Here is a 15,575-nt window from a genome sequence, read left to right on the forward strand (position 1 = left end):
TACTTTTTTTTTCCCCGAGACAGGGTGTCTCTGTGTAGCCCTTGCTGTCCTAGAACTCACTTTGTAGACCAGGCTGGCCTCGAACTCAGAAATCCGCCTGCCTCTGCCTCGGAAACATACTTTTAAGTTTCATTATTCTTTGTATATGTAACACACCAATATCTGGATATAAGATAGCTATCTCCCTTGTTCCAGAACTGTGTTTGGCTTTCACAGGGACAAGTTTGAGAATGAGAAGCTAGATGCTTCTTTAAGTAGTCCAGTGTTGGAGGATCGCTATGGGGCAAAAGAACTCTTAGCTCCAGATCACAGCCTTACCCACATCAGGCAGAGTGAAAGTGCTTGTGCTGACCTAGAATGCGAAAGTAAACAGATACTTAGATTATGTATTTATTCAACACAACAGGTATTTGGGACCAGCAGTAGAGCTGGAAAAGATGTAATCTCTTGCTGCTATGAATGGAGTAACCACAAACACAGGACCTCTGGTAGTCACAAGTCTGAACTGAGTCAGACCGGCCCGTCTACAGGTTCAACAGGACTGCATTCCTCTTCAGGCTGTGCAGGAAAATCAGGTTTATGCCCCCAAGTTTTGATTCCTTCCTTCATGTTCACAGGTGGCAGTAGGGGATCAAGGGTCAGGCCCTCACACAGTACCACTCCAGTCTTGTCTGCCTCGCTTTTCAGCTAACAACCTCCATGGTTACTTTAGCACCACCCAGCTGACCTAGGATCATCACCCAGTTTTAAAACCTAATTTCCTCGCCATATCAACAACACTTTCACAGGCTCTGTGAACTTGGATATCTTTGATGAGCCATTTTTTGCCTACCATAGTAAGAAGTGACAATTCATGTGCCTTAAGCAAAAGCACAGCTATAGCCATAGGAACATGTCAGCCTGAAGTGATGTCATGTGAAAGGAGTCGGAGAAATACAGTCATCTTTCTGTATTCAAAGGTTGTATATTCTAAGAATTCCAGTGGATTCTAGAAACAGGCACTATTGCATTCTGTGTAGACTGTGTTTTCCTATGTGCCTGGCGAATGTCAGGCCAGAGTTAATGTGGGCAGGTAGTGTTTATAGCATGGACACAAAAGATGTTGAGATAGTGCTCATTCCAGGCAAGATGGGTCTGTGTTCCGTTATGATGCTGATTACAGAGCATGGGTAAAATCTTGGCATTGTGTCGTTCTGTAATAGTTTAACAGGTTGGCCTATGGTTATTAACTGGAAATGAAACCACAGAACATGAAGCTGCATGAAAGGGCAGTGTGGTAAATGTCTTTCTCAGTCTCCTGGCTAAACACAGTGGTCAGTGTCGATGCCTCTTCCATACATACAGAGATCGGAGTGAGCAGAGGGAGAAGGACCAGCAGGGGCATGCGAGGTTGTCACACACAGGAAGAGACTGTAGCCAGTCTGTGTTGTTTGGAGATGAGGTCCTCTTGCCTTAGTCTTCAGAGAGCTGGGATTACAGATGCAATACCATACCTACCTCCATTCTGAATCTTGACTCCCTGAAGACCACAGAACTCAGTAAGTTTCTGAGTGTCAGTGTGGGTGGGGTATGTATAACTGAGTCCAAAGGTGGGACAAGAAAATCCATATTCTTATTTTACATTTCAACCTGCATCCATTCCTCTATTGTATTTTAATAAAGCATTTCTCAAATCTTTGTTAGTTCATGCTGCTCATTAGGAAAGCGTTTGTGTTTGTTCACATAGACACCAGTGTTTCCTGAAGTTTTCTGCTGTCTCCACATCTCTGCAGCCTACCTGAGAGAGTTGCTTCATGAATTCCCCAAAGGTTTCTCCAGGCAGAAACATTGCAGGACAGGTTCCTTGATGTGCATCTTAGTGGAGTTGCCTTAGCTTCTTGCCTCATCTTGTTCTGGCTATCACCCCACTCAGCTGCAGGCAACCCTGTACTGTGCTTCTGAGAACCACTGACTTTGTGCTGGGGGAGCTCTGGTAGAAAGACTTGATCTTCTGTTGAGTAGGCAAGATCAAAAGCTCACCTCCTTTGAAAAATTGGGTATATACTTTTCTGTAAGTTATAGATGATTTTATATTTGTTTAGTTTTTCTTTGCTCAGAAGGTTGAATGTTTCTAATAATACATTTCTTTAGTAAATCCAGAACACAAAGTTAAATTTTGTTTGCTCACAAATGGTGTGCTGAGGCCAGTACAAGCTTTCTTCTTTAAAAGCCTCAATTATCTACAAAGTGGGTCCCTAGGATTATTCTTCCTGACTGCTTTTTCTATGGCTGGTGCTTGCTGAAAGGCATGTTTAAAACTACGGCTTCCATTGAATAAGGACTGTTGCACAGATTATCCACATACAAATGGACACTGAATGAGCTGATTTTTGTGGAGCTGAGGGTCTTCTACATTTGCATCTGTGCTTAACAGTTCTTACAGTCTGCATCCTCATATTTAAAGGTCACCACTGTTTCTTTATTTAAAGCAAAGATTCACATAAATGGGGGTGAATTATTTAAATCATATTTTTAGGTTTTGTACTAATGGCTTAGTAAGCTTGATAGGCATCTGTTGTGGCCAAACAGATCAATGTGTCAAAGTATGGTTCTGGTTTAATGAAGTTAATCAATATATCTGTATATTACTCTCCTTTCTATGAGAAAACCAAAATGAAGACATATGGAGAAGTACTTTTAAGTACACTGTAGGCATGCATATTCACTAGCTTTTAATTTGTAAGCTTTAGTGTATTGTTTATCAGCAGTGTGTATGAGCATGCTGTAATGGCAAGGAGGGGACACTTGTGCTCCAATGGACTTTTGAATGCTCTCAGGCAGGTATTAGTATCTCACTGGTGATGTCAGTATGGGGCACTGTTATTTTGAGCAGAAATTCTGCTCAAAAGTTTTTGAGATAGGACTCTGCTACTATGGTAGTTTTGTAAGAAGAATGAAAAAATAAAAGTCTCAGATGTGGTGACATATAGCTGGTTGCTGGCACCAAATTACAGAAAAGGAAAGACAGTGGCAGAAAAGAGAACCCAGGAAAAGAGCAAGGGGAGAGTTAGTTGCAATGAGATGCCTACAGGGTCATACAGAAGAGGCTCAGAAGCTTTGAGAAAGGAGTAGATTGGAGGATCAGGAGAGCGCTACCTGTATTCAGTATCAGCTGCACCTCGGAGAGCAGCCAAGGTGTTAAAGAAGAGACAGTCCTGAGAGATGGTTACAGCCAAGAGGAGGGAGAAGCACAGCTAGAGGGGCTGCGGGAGGAACAGGCAGGACTCCTGAAGAAGGAAGTGACTCGTGTATCAGGTATGGCAGGAGGTGAAGACTCAGAACAGTGCCCTGGAGGGCCTGTGGCCGCCCAACAGCTGTTTCAGCAGAGCACTCAGAGAAGGTTGGTTGAGAGAGCCTGGTGAGGCTAAGTGAAGTTGCTAGCCTCCAAGCCTGGGAAGCAGAGGGCAGTGATGCTCACCCAAATGCCCTTGGGAACTTTCAACTCCTTCTACTCTGTATATAGAGTAATGGTCCTCAGCAGGGTCGTGCCGTGTATTGCATGTGTCTCTGGGCTATATGGTCCTGAGGTTGCCTCTCGGTTGAGAATCCCAGCATTGAAAGGTTTGCTATAAATGTCTTCACTGGCATCACATGAGAACCAAGATACAAGTGAATCAATCAGAAACGTCTATGGGTATTTTACATTTACATGCGATATAAAGAAACATTTTAACTCAGTGCCTATATTTTGTGCTCACTATGGTCAACACATACAATGACAGAACGAGGGAAAATAATACACACTACAACCAAGTTCCCAGCACAAGACTTGGTCTTGAACTTAATTTACCAAATACCTGTTGTGTTGAATAAATACATAATCTAAGTATCTGTTTACTTTCGCATTCTAGGTCAGCACAAGCACTTTCACTCTGCCTGATGTGGGTAAGGCTGTGATCTGGAGCTAAGAGTTCTTTTGCCCCATAGCGATCCTCCAACACTGGACTACTTAAAGAAGCATCTAGCTTCTCATTCTCAAACTTGTCCCTGTGAAAGCCAAACACAGTTCTGGAACAAGGGAGATAGCTATCTTATATCCAGATATTGGTGTGTTACATATACAAAGAATAATGAAACTTAAAAGTATGTTTCCGAGGCAGAGGCAGGCGGATTTCTGAGTTCGAGGCCAGCCTGGTCTACAAAGTGAGTTCTAGGACAGCAAGGGCTACACAGAGACACCCTGTCTCGGGGGAAAAAAAAAGTATGTTTCCTAAATACACATATGGTCATATGTTTGTATAGGAAGAATATAGGTTATATATAACTATTAGCTTATTAACATCTTACCATGCTGAAAACACTTGGGTTTGTTTCTTGAGGTAAGTGAATGCTATCAGTGTTATTTCATAGATAACGATTCACATCTGGCAGTATGTAACAACTAGGACTACTTTCTAATAAAGACCACTTAAAGATGTCGGACCTCATTCTAGATACCCTTTTAATTTTACCCAGACTTCAGAAACACAAATCTTGCTGGACACGACAGAAGATAGAAGATGAGTAGCTTCCAAATTTAAGGATACATTTTTTATTAGATATTTTCTTTATTTACATTTCAAATGTTATCCCTTTTCCTGGTTTCCCCTTCGAAAAGCCCCTAGCCCCTCTCTCTCCCCCTGCTCACCAACCCACCCACTCCTGCTTCCTGGCCCTAGCATTCCTCTATGCTGGGGCATAGAACCTTGATAGGACCAAAGGCCTCTCCTCTCAATGAAGACCAACAAGGCTGCATCTTCTTGTGCAGTGCCAGCCTCATCCCGTAGACAAAATGGTGAAGGTTGGTGTGAACGGATTTGGCCATATTGGGCATCTGGTTACCAGGGCTGCCATCTGCTCTCCACTTGGCAAAGTGGAAATTGTTGCCATCAATGACCCCTTCATTGACTTCAACTACATGGTCTGCATGCTCCAGTATGACTCCACCCACAGCAAATTCAACGGCACAGTCAAGGCTGAGAATGGGAAGCTTGTCATCAATGGGAAGCCCATCACTATCTTCCAGGAACGAGACCCCACTAACATCAAATGGGGTGATGCCGGTTATGAGTATGTCGTGGAGTCTACTGGTGTCTTTACCACCATGGAGAAGGCTGGGGCCCACTTGAAGGGTGGCCCCCAAAAGGGTCATCATCTCTGCCCCTTCTGCTGATGCCCCCATGTTTATGATGGGTATGAACCATGAGAAATTTGACAACTCAAGATTGTCAGCAATGCATCCTGCACCAACTGATTAGCCCCCCTGGCCAAGGTCATCCATGACAACTTTGGCATCGTGGAAGAGCTCATGACCACGGTCCATGCCATCACTGCCACCCAGAAGACTGTGGATGGCCCCTCTGGAAAGCTGTGGCATGACGGCCATGTGGCTGCCCAGAATATCATCCCTGCATCCACTGGTGCTGCCAAGGTCATCCCAGAGCTGAACGGGAAGCTCACTGGCATGGCCTTCCATGTTCCTACCCCCAATGTGTCCATCGTGGATCTGACGTGCCACCTGGAGAAACCTGCCAAGTATGATAGCATCAAGAAAGTGGTGAAGCAGGCATCTGAGGGCCCACTGAAGGGCATCCTGCGCTACACTGAGGACCAGGTTATCTCCTGCGACTTCAACAGCAACTCCTACTCTTCCACCTTCGATGCCAGGGCTGGCATTGCTCTCAATGACAACTTTGTCAAGCTCATTTCCTAGTATGACAATGATTACGGCTACAGCAACAGGGTGGTGGACCTCATGGCCTACATGGCCTCCAAGGAGTAAGAAACCTTGGACCACCCACCCCACCAGCAAGGACACTGAGAGCAAGAGAGAGGCCCTCAGTTGCTGAGGAGTCCCTATCCCAATTTGGCCCCCAACACCAAGCATCTCCCTCACAGTTTCCACCCCAGACCCCCATAATAACAGGAGGGGCTTAGGGAGCCCTCCCTACTCTCTTAATACCATCAATAAAGTTCGCTGCACCCCCACCCCCCATAAAAAAGAGTAAAGAGTAAGCATGAGAAAGTGGAGCCTGAAGGACTTCATGAGCAGATCCCTGCTACCCAGCCGTGCTTAGTTAGTGTGGCCTAGGTTTGCATTCATTTCCTTTCTCTCTAACACACACACACACAGAGTTTTTGAAACAGGGTTTCTCCATGTAACCGAGGCTGTCCTAAAACTTACTCAGTAGATTGGGCTGGTTTTATCTACTTGCCTTGTCCTCATAAAAGTATAAATAGCATGTGACACTGTACTCAGCTTATTTCTGATAATTTTATTAGCATATGTTTCAAAAAAAGGATGTGATTGACCTTCAGTTTTTAACAAGTAGGTAAAAGCTTAGGAGATAACTCAGTAAAGTGCTGGCTATAGTTTATCCCCAATGCCCACATAAAAGCTGGTGGTTGTGGTATGCACATGTAACCCCAGGGCTGGGGGTATAGATTTAGTGTCTGTCTGTCACATGTAACCTCAGGGCTGTAGATTTAGTGTCTGTCTCCCTGTCTCTCTCTCTCTCTCTCTCTCTCTCTCTCTCTCTCTCTCTCTCTCTCTCTCTCTCTCTCTCTCTCTCTCTCTCTCTCTCTCTCTCTCTCTCTCTCTCTCTCTTTCTTTCTCTCTCTCTGTCTCCCTCCCCACCCCCACCCCCAGACTTTATCCCCCTTCTGGTCCAACCTCTAACTGTTCCACATCCCTTACCTCCTACCCTGTCTTCCTGGCGGATATCCCCACACTCCACACCCTGACCCTACCAAGTCTGGGGCTTCAAGTCTCTCGAGGGTTAGGTGTATTTTCTCTGACTGAGTCCTTTGCTGTATATGTGTTGGGGGCCTCATATCAGCTGGTGTATGCTGCCTGGTTGGTGGCTCAGTGTCTGAGAGATCTTGAGGGTCCAGGTTAGTTGAGACTGCTGGTCTTCATAGAGGGTCACCCTCCTCTCAGCTTCTTCCAGCTTTTCCCTAATTGAACCACAGGGGTCAGCAGCTTCTGTCCATTGGCCGGGTGCAAATATGTGCATCTGACTCTTTCAGCTGCTTGTTGGGTCTTTCAGAAGACAGTCATGATAGCCCCCTGTTTGTAAGTACGCTGTAGCATCAGTAATAGTGTTAAGCCTTGGGGCCTTCCCTTGAGCTAGATCCCAATTTGATCCTGTCAGTGGACCTCCTTTTCCTCAGGTCCAGTGACAGGCTCTAATTAGCCTGTGTATTAAGGGGCATAAGACCATTGTTTATTAGCCATTGTATTTAGCTTATCAATCTCTCCACTAAAAACAACTGGAAAAACATGAAACTCAGGACTTTTAAACAAAATTAATTTCATGATCCTCTACTTTGCACTATGAGTATATTTTAGAGTTGTAAAAATGCATAAGATCTGAGGGAGACATAACAGCTATAGGAAATAATAGTTGTGTATTTGAGGTTTCAAGAAAGAAGTTAAAAAAGAAAAAAAGAAGAAAGTTAAAAGCATGAATCCATAAACCACGAGTTTCCCTGTAATAACAGTGTAGGAAGTTGTGTTCACCTTTTGTGTATCCGTCAGTGACTTCTCATCATGCCAACAGGTGTAGCACTCTCCGTCCTCTTGCCTGAAGGCATTCCAAAGTTCATTTAGGTGGTTTATATAATAACGGAAAAATTCTTAAAAATAGGACAGAGTGGATATAAGGTAATTGCTTTTTTCTTTTGAAGTAATTTTGAAAAGTCCTAAATTAAAATTTAATGGACTAATGAACACACAGGACTCCCCATTGCCGTATCACACCCAGTATGTCTGTGGCTCTGATCAGTGGTTGTGTATAATTTATTTTTTTGCCTCTTTTTTTTTTTTTTAATGAAAAGATTGTTCAAGGCTTGCTCAAAAATTAGGATTTGATTCTTAGGAAGGCTGTATTGTTCTTGATGAAGAGACTAGCTTCCTTGGTTTGCTCTCATGGTAAATGTTTTGAGTCTCAACATTTATAGCAGTACAGCATATCATCAGGCATGGTAGTTATTGCCTTTTCCTAGACCCTGTCAGCCCTAAATGCAGTCCCCTGAGATAAGAACTATTAATTCCTCATTTTCAGATAAGGAATTAGAATCTGATATTTCCCAAGAGCCACATGATGTAAGACCAGCTCCGATCTGACCCTTGATTGCTGGTTACAAATTTCTCCTTACTCTTTGGGGTCGAAAGACTTGGGAACAGGAAATTGATATACATACATACATATATATATGAATATTTATATATTCATATATATATGTGATATATATATGATATAAGACCCAAGGAGTAAGAAACCTTGGACCACCCACCCCACCAGCAAGGACACTGAGAGCAAGAGAGAGGCCCTCAGTTGCTGAGGAGTCCCTATCCCTATTTGGCCCCCAACACCAAGCATCTCCCTCACAGTTTCCACCCCAGACCCCCATAATAACAGGAGGGGCTTAGGGAGCCCTCCCTACTCTCTTAATACCATCAATAAAGTTCGCTGCACCCCCACCCCCCATAAAAAAGAGTAAAGAGTAAGCATGAGAAAGTGGAGCCTGAAGGACATAAAGAGTCAGATGCACATATTTGCACCCGGCCAGTGGACAGAAGCTGCTGACCCCTGTGGTTCAATTAGGGAAAAGCTGGAAGAAGCTGAGAGGAGGGTGACCCTCTATGAAGACCACATATATTCATATATATATATATATATATTCAAAATATATATATATATATTTCTTTTTTTTTACTCTTTCTGAACATTTTTCCTATTTCACAAAGCTTTTTGAAAGAGCTTGTGTGCGTGCGTATGTGCATGCAATCAGTCATGCATGTCACCATGCATGTATGGGTCAGAAGACAATTCAGGATGCTGGGTTTGAACTCAGGGGCTTGGCAACAAGTGTCTCTACCCACTGAGCTCTCTGACCAGCCCTTGACATGGTGTTGAAAACAGTTTTAACCCCGCATTTGTCTTTTTTCAAAACTATCATTTGACTTTTATTGAAACAATAAAGAAGAAATGAATCTTTAATTCATCTTCCAAGCTTGAAAGTGTGTTATGAGAGTGATTCCTGGGTAGTGTGTCTACCTAGATGGCCAGGTTATAAATTTCTCAACCTTATTTTATCTGTTTTCTTAGTGGTAAAATGAAGGTGAAGTTGTCTGTGCCCTGCCATTCAAGTACTAATGAAGGATTTGTGTCAAGTATTTCACCTCCTTACAGAAAGAAGAATTATGTGTCTGTGTGTGTGTGTGTGTGTTATATTTGTGTTGTTGTGATTGTCTGGGTGCACATATGTATGTGTGAGTGTGGAGGCCAGAGACCCATGTCAGATATCTCTTCCTCTCCCTCTTTAATCCTTTTTTTTTTTTTTGGTTTTTCGAGTACACCTTATTTTTTTATGACAGGGTTTTACACCGAACCAGGGCCTCATTGATTTGCTGGAGTATCTGGACAGTGAGCTTCAAGATCACCCTGTCTATGCATACCCAAGTGTTGGGATTAAAGGCATACTCTCATATCTAGGCTTTTATGTGGGTGCTGACGGTCCAAGCTCAGGTCCCCATGCTCAAACACTCTGCTGACTGTACCATCTCGCTTACCCTAAAAGCGTAAGTGTAAGACGAGGACTAATGTGGCAGATATAAAATGGTGAGACAGTCTCACCAGATGCTGAGTCCCCAGTGCAGAGTCAGAGTGTGCTATTCAAACCACAAAAGTGAGGAGCAGGAGAAAGAGCACTGTTCTGGAATTCATTCTAGAATCCCATACTCTGGCAGCAGGATCTAGAAATGGGGTGGGGACGTAGGAACTACTTTTTAACTCTTGCTGTGGTCAGCATTAGTCATTCAGGCTGAAAAAGCAAGCACGCCCGTGCTGTAGATCTGGTGCTCGGGAGTTTGGGCAGGCAAGACAAATAGTGTGTGCATTGTCCTGGTGCTTCTCCACTATAGCTGCACTCTGTCCCCTTCCTCCTTGCTTTACTGAAGCACTTGAACCTGACAACTGGAGTTCAGGCAGAGAAGAGGCTGTGGGAGCACTGGTCAGAGCACAGTAGAGGAGTGGTAGCAGCCACAGCATGGCTGCCCACATAACCTCACTGCATGGACACAGGCAGGCCAGCCCTATTCCCAGGTTTCAGCATGCTAACACCTTCTTTCATATTCTCTTTCAAAATGTGAACTCCTGCTTCTCTGTCAGCCATCAATCCTCATTCAAATACCTACAAACACAATGTTTCTGTAATTCATTGACTTTGGCACTTGCTCTGTCTCCTTAAGTACTCAATTGATAACAGGAATCTGCTGCCTTTACTTCTTTCTTCCTTTCTTTCTTTCTTTCTTTCTTTCTTTCTTTCTTTCTTTCTTTCTTTCTTTCTTTCTTTCTTTCAAAAACTGAACTGAAAGAGAAAATCATTTAAAAGGAAGAAGGAAGGGAGGAAGGAAGGAAGGAAGGGAGGAAGAGAAGAAGGGAAAGAGGGAGGGAGGAAGAGAGGGAGGGAGGGAGGGAGGGAGGGAAGAAGGGAAAGAGGGAGGGAGGGAGAGAGAAAAAGCAGCTTCCTCTGAAACAGCCCACTGCAGCAGAGACTCCGCTCCATTGATGTTGGCATGCACATCACACTATGATACTCAGTGAGGGAACTGGGAGAAAGGTGTGCTTTAGAGCAATTAGAGGCACACAGCACACTTCCCCACTATGCAGCCATCAGCATTTGCCATCCCAGCCAGAATGAGACAGGAGGGACCAAGCAAGGATATAATTACTAGAGTACAGATATATGATAAAGTAGAGTAGAAAGCTGGCAATAAAATACTCTTTATGTCATTCATCTGGAACTGGATTTGAATCCACCCCTTTCCTCCTTTCTTTTCCCGTTCTGTTCCTGCTTGCTTGAGTAGCCCAGGCTGGCCTTGAATTAAATCATGTGTCATCCCATCTGATTCTACCTCTGTTTTCTACAGACCTGCAGACTGCATCTTCCTTCACAGTTATCAGAATGTAACATCTTCAATTCTACGGTAGGGGAAGGAGGCATATCCTATGTGATAAGCATCCTGAACAATTGTATACATTGATTCTCTTTCCACATTGTAGAAATGGCCGTGTTCAATAAAATAGATGTATAAGTGTAGATGAATAAGCACATTTAAAAGAGAATAGGAAGTTGCATACACATGTTACACTTTAGTCCAACATGATATCTTCTGTTCTCTCCTGTTTAAACATTTATTATTTATGAGGTTCTAAGCACTTGAGTAGGGTCTGGAGAAGAAAGAGAAGAAAAGTAGTGGTCCCTGTTCCAGTGAAGTCATGCACTCTATAATGAGGTGGATGTGGGACTAGAGGTGTCTGGGGTGCTATGGGAGGGAGTAGACATGAATGACTGCCACGGGGTGTCTCAGTATTTCAGAGGAAAAGGAAACCATTGAGTTGGGTCTTGAAGAACACGTGGCTAGTCTTAAGGGCTTGCCAGATGAAGAGAACCTCAGAGAGAAAAAGCATGGAGACTTGAATAGGCTTGTCCAGTTTGCAGAACTTAAAGGAAGATTAAACCCAAGACATAAGGAGTGAGTTGTGAGCAGGCTAGGAAATTTCTGTCAGACATTACCTTATGGATCGGGGAGCTATGGGACAGCTTTCACAGACAACAATTAGATTTATGTTCAGTGGAAATCATCGTATGGCAGCATGGAGAAGAGATGTTCTTACTACAGGCTAATTAATGATTGTAGAACCTTTTGCTGCTATCCACGTAGAAAGAGTTCTATGACTGTCAAAAGCAGTGGCTAAGAACACAGGAGGGAAACAGGGAGGCAAAGTCAACAAGGCATTGTGTGAATGGCTCCTCCTTAGAGTCCAAAGAAGAACTAAGACTGACTAGCTGGCAAGAGGAACACCATGATCTAGACACAGTAGGCCCTGCCTCACGAAACAAGAAGGCACATTGGAGAATAGGGAGTCACGTGTGAAACCAGTAGGGGCTGTTGAAAGAGAAGATGCCCATGTTGATCAGAAAGTGTAACAGACTGCATGAGTACCAGCTGGACCTTACATGAAAACCTCCTAGGAAGGCTAGCTAGTGCTTCAAAGTCTGAGAACAAGGAGAAAAAAGTATCAGAAAACCACAAAAGAGCCGTTTAGATAGAGCCAATACCAAGTGCTATAAAGAAGGCAGAAAGAACAGTTAATCTAGCTTATTGATTGGGTCACTTCTGGCAGCCCCACTCTTGTGGAATTGTGATATAGAGGGTAAGTTCAAACAGGCAGGCAGCTAAGAGCTAAGATGTAGGTTGACAAGACAGTGCATATGACAGTTGGGAAAGAATTTAGACAACTCGTATCAGGTGAGTGTTCATGGGTCAGGGTTACACCAAAGTTTTACTGTAGATTCCAGCCTCACTGAAGTATTAAGGCTGTAGGTATAGTCTCTGATAGAAATATTAAAGCAGTTTTAGGATGTTTGTTTTGAGCATCATGTTTTAATTTACTCATTCCTGAAGTGAGATATTCTTGTTCTTTCTGTTAAAACCTTGGGAGCCATCAGTAATCTTCTCCTGCAGTTAAGTGGTGTCCTTTGCTCTCAGCTGGTGGGAGGAGGTGTTGTCCTGTGACTCATGTGTTCTCATTCACACTCTTGATCAGTGCTCTTGATACTTGTGCCCAATAAAGTACACTGGACATGTCACTAAGCTGGAATTTTCATCAATGGGGCTGGATTCCTGTCACCACATATTTTTCTCCACGCCACACTTGGCAACACTTTTCAGTGAAACATTCATGCTTCCTTCTTGTATTCTGCTAGAACTGTCTTTTCTCCTTCACACTGTTTTACTGTTGGTCATCTCATGTCATGCTGGCTCGTTAATCTCGTTGAGTTCTTTTCCCCATTAAAGATCTTGGGAGATGTTCCTACTCAGACTGACCAAACTGTGCCAAGGGAGGCCAGACGCCATTCCCAGTGCATTTTGTGATGCAGACATTGGCTCTGCTAAGAGCCGAGGACCACAACCTCAGAAGGGCAAAAGATTGGCTCACTATCAGATAGACTGTTCCTTGTTCCCCCCACTAATTGTCACCCTAGAAGGCAGTGAGACCAGTTGTTCCAGCATTGCCCTGGCCACACTGACTCTGGAAGAGGTAAAGAGCTTGTCTGCAGTTGGCTAGGAATCTATATCCCTGCAGTCTGTCAGGGAAAACAAGCCAATTTGGGGTTTGAAATGCTGCCTCAGAGATGCTAGCGCTCAGCAGTTTGCTAAGCTAGTTGCACTGTAATCCTGAGTTAAATGCTTCAGTGATCTATGAGAGTGGTTTCGTTTCAGATACAGGGAAATGTGTACAGTTGCCTGGGAAATGCTTGACCTCTTAGCTTGTCCTTGACATTCATAATCTTTATCCTTCACCTTCAGCTTACACAAGCAAGAAGATTGTATTGTTAATATACTTGAAAGCATTGCAGAAAACACTGAAACCACATCAGAGAAAGACTTGTGATCAGGCTTTTTGCCAGTGACATCATAACAGCTATAAGGAGATGGCCAGGGAGATGGGCTCATTGTTAAAGGTCGAGAGTCAACTGGGAAATCCATTGATTTGCCTGAGTCCTACATGGCTGCTTCTCATATCCTAGGCATCAAACGTAGCCATGTTTGTATCCGTACGGTGGCATGGCTTGAAGGGATAGACACCATAAAACCTCTTAGTTCAGGACTGCTATTAGTAGCACATGGAGTACCTTTGTGCAGGTGATGTCTTGGGCAGGCGAGTTATACAAAAAGCCTCTTCCTTGCTTGATCACATTATAGGGCTTGGTGAGCTGAATGCGGACACTATTCCAGGTCCCAGGGTAAATGAACCCCAGCATATACGAACCTTTGTACAAGGCACAAAATATATAGCCACTCATGGAGGACCAAACCCATAAGCTTTTTTATTTGAGAGTAGACTAGTTAGCTTACAGGTACTGAGCAACACCTCCCCCCAACCCCCCCCCACCCCCACATAACATCATTTAAAAAATCTTGGCATTTTCCAGTTTTTTTTTTTAAGCTGATGATTAAAGAACTAACTGTAAGTGCCCTGCCTTAGTGTTCTTTAAGGAACTCCATTTTTTTCCCCTGTAATCACTTGTTTCTCCCTGCAAATGTCATTGCCCACCCTTCCTTTTAGATATCTGTTGTAGCAGATCCTAGGGCCACACTCTGCCCACAGGACGTGGTCTGTAAAGGAGTCATTTCCTCCTGTCTCCTCCAAAATCTTGTTTTTCATGGCACTGGCAGCAGGAAGGCACATTGAATAGCTGTGCTGAAAAGGCACTTCGTTGTTTATTTTATTACTGTGGGTTTGTCTCTGCCTAATAATTAGTGTTTCCGGCTTTCTGCATTTATTTGCCAAAATATTTGCAGGCTTTCGTGAACAAATAAGGGAGTTTTTACACAAAACTGACCACTGCCTTGCAGGCTGAGCAAGCGCCTGGCTGCCTGAGGCATTCAGGATAAATTTGCTCAGGGAAATTCTATCCTAGTAAGGCAGAAAAGCTTCTAAGTCACTCGCCTGGTGCTGTTGGTATCAAGAAGGCTGAAGCAATACAGTATCGTTTCAAGGCAGGGCAGGTCTTTGCTGAGGGGTAGAGAGGCCACAGATATTACACTGGCAAGAGTCAGGTCTAATCCTGTCTAACTTCCATTCCCGCAGTGTTCCTTGGCCTTAGCTTCTGAACCTAAAAGAAGATAGAGTTGCATGCCTACTCTGCTTATAGGTGGCTAGGGTTAGAGGAAAGAACATAGGTGTAAGTCAAAAACGACGTTATGAAAATGTTATTTATATTAATTAGGCTGTAAGGATACCATTCTCTGTGTGAGGCTTAACCAAGGAAAAAACCTTGTTCACATAGGTTAAAAGGCACATAAACCTTTCTTGCTTGCTTGCTTGCTTCTCCCTTTCTTCCTAAAGGGAAAACAAGATGATAAACATCCCATCTCTCTTTCTTCCCTCCCCTTGCTCTTCCCCTCACTGTGGGATGCTTTCAAAGGCTTCTCTGCCTGTGCAGGGTTGCCGGGCCTCTGTGGACTCTGCACACCCATGGTTTCTTACCCGTTGGTGTACACCTGGTGTAAAAATTTGCTCCTGAATGTTCTGTCTGGGCAAAACAGTCAAACCAGGCGCAAAGCAGTGATGGACTTGAGCAGGCTAGAGGCCATGTCCCTGGACAGAGGGTGGCTGTCATCGGTCCTGTCAGCTTTTACCTGTGAGTGGGAATTTGCCCTGTGCCTCCTGATTTTTTTCTTCCTTGTTAGGAGAAATCACAAATAGAAATTTTAGTAGTAAATATTTCCCATTCAGTGTTGGAAGCTATTTCATTAATTTTGAAATAATATTCAGGGTATAAAGTATTGCTAAAAGGTGTTTGGTGACAGATAGCTGGTCCTTAAAGTGTTGGTTTAGTTCCGTGTGTAATCATTTCCTGAAGGAGGGAGGGTGCACACCCATGTAGTGCTCCACTGAGCATCAGTGCCCCACTGATGTAGGCGTGCTCATCTCCTACTCTACTCTGTAGTGTCACTAAACCACGCCCCCTTTTATCTG

General features: G+C 43.8%; 1 protein-coding gene and 1 pseudogene across 2 annotated transcripts in view; both read left to right on the forward strand.

Annotated features, from left to right (window-relative positions):
- Positions 1 to 15,575, forward strand: part of LOC110285306 (guanine nucleotide-binding protein G(q) subunit alpha) — a 243,182-nt gene that overhangs the window by 135,749 nt on the left and 91,858 nt on the right. The window lies entirely within an intron of this gene.
- On the forward strand, positions 4,811 to 5,581 carry LOC115029983 (annotated as a pseudogene).

The sequence above is a fragment of the Mus caroli genome, chromosome 19 (genome assembly GCF_900094665.2).
Source record: "Mus caroli chromosome 19, CAROLI_EIJ_v1.1, whole genome shotgun sequence".
In the NCBI taxonomy this organism is placed as follows: domain Eukaryota; kingdom Metazoa; phylum Chordata; class Mammalia; order Rodentia; family Muridae; genus Mus; species Mus caroli.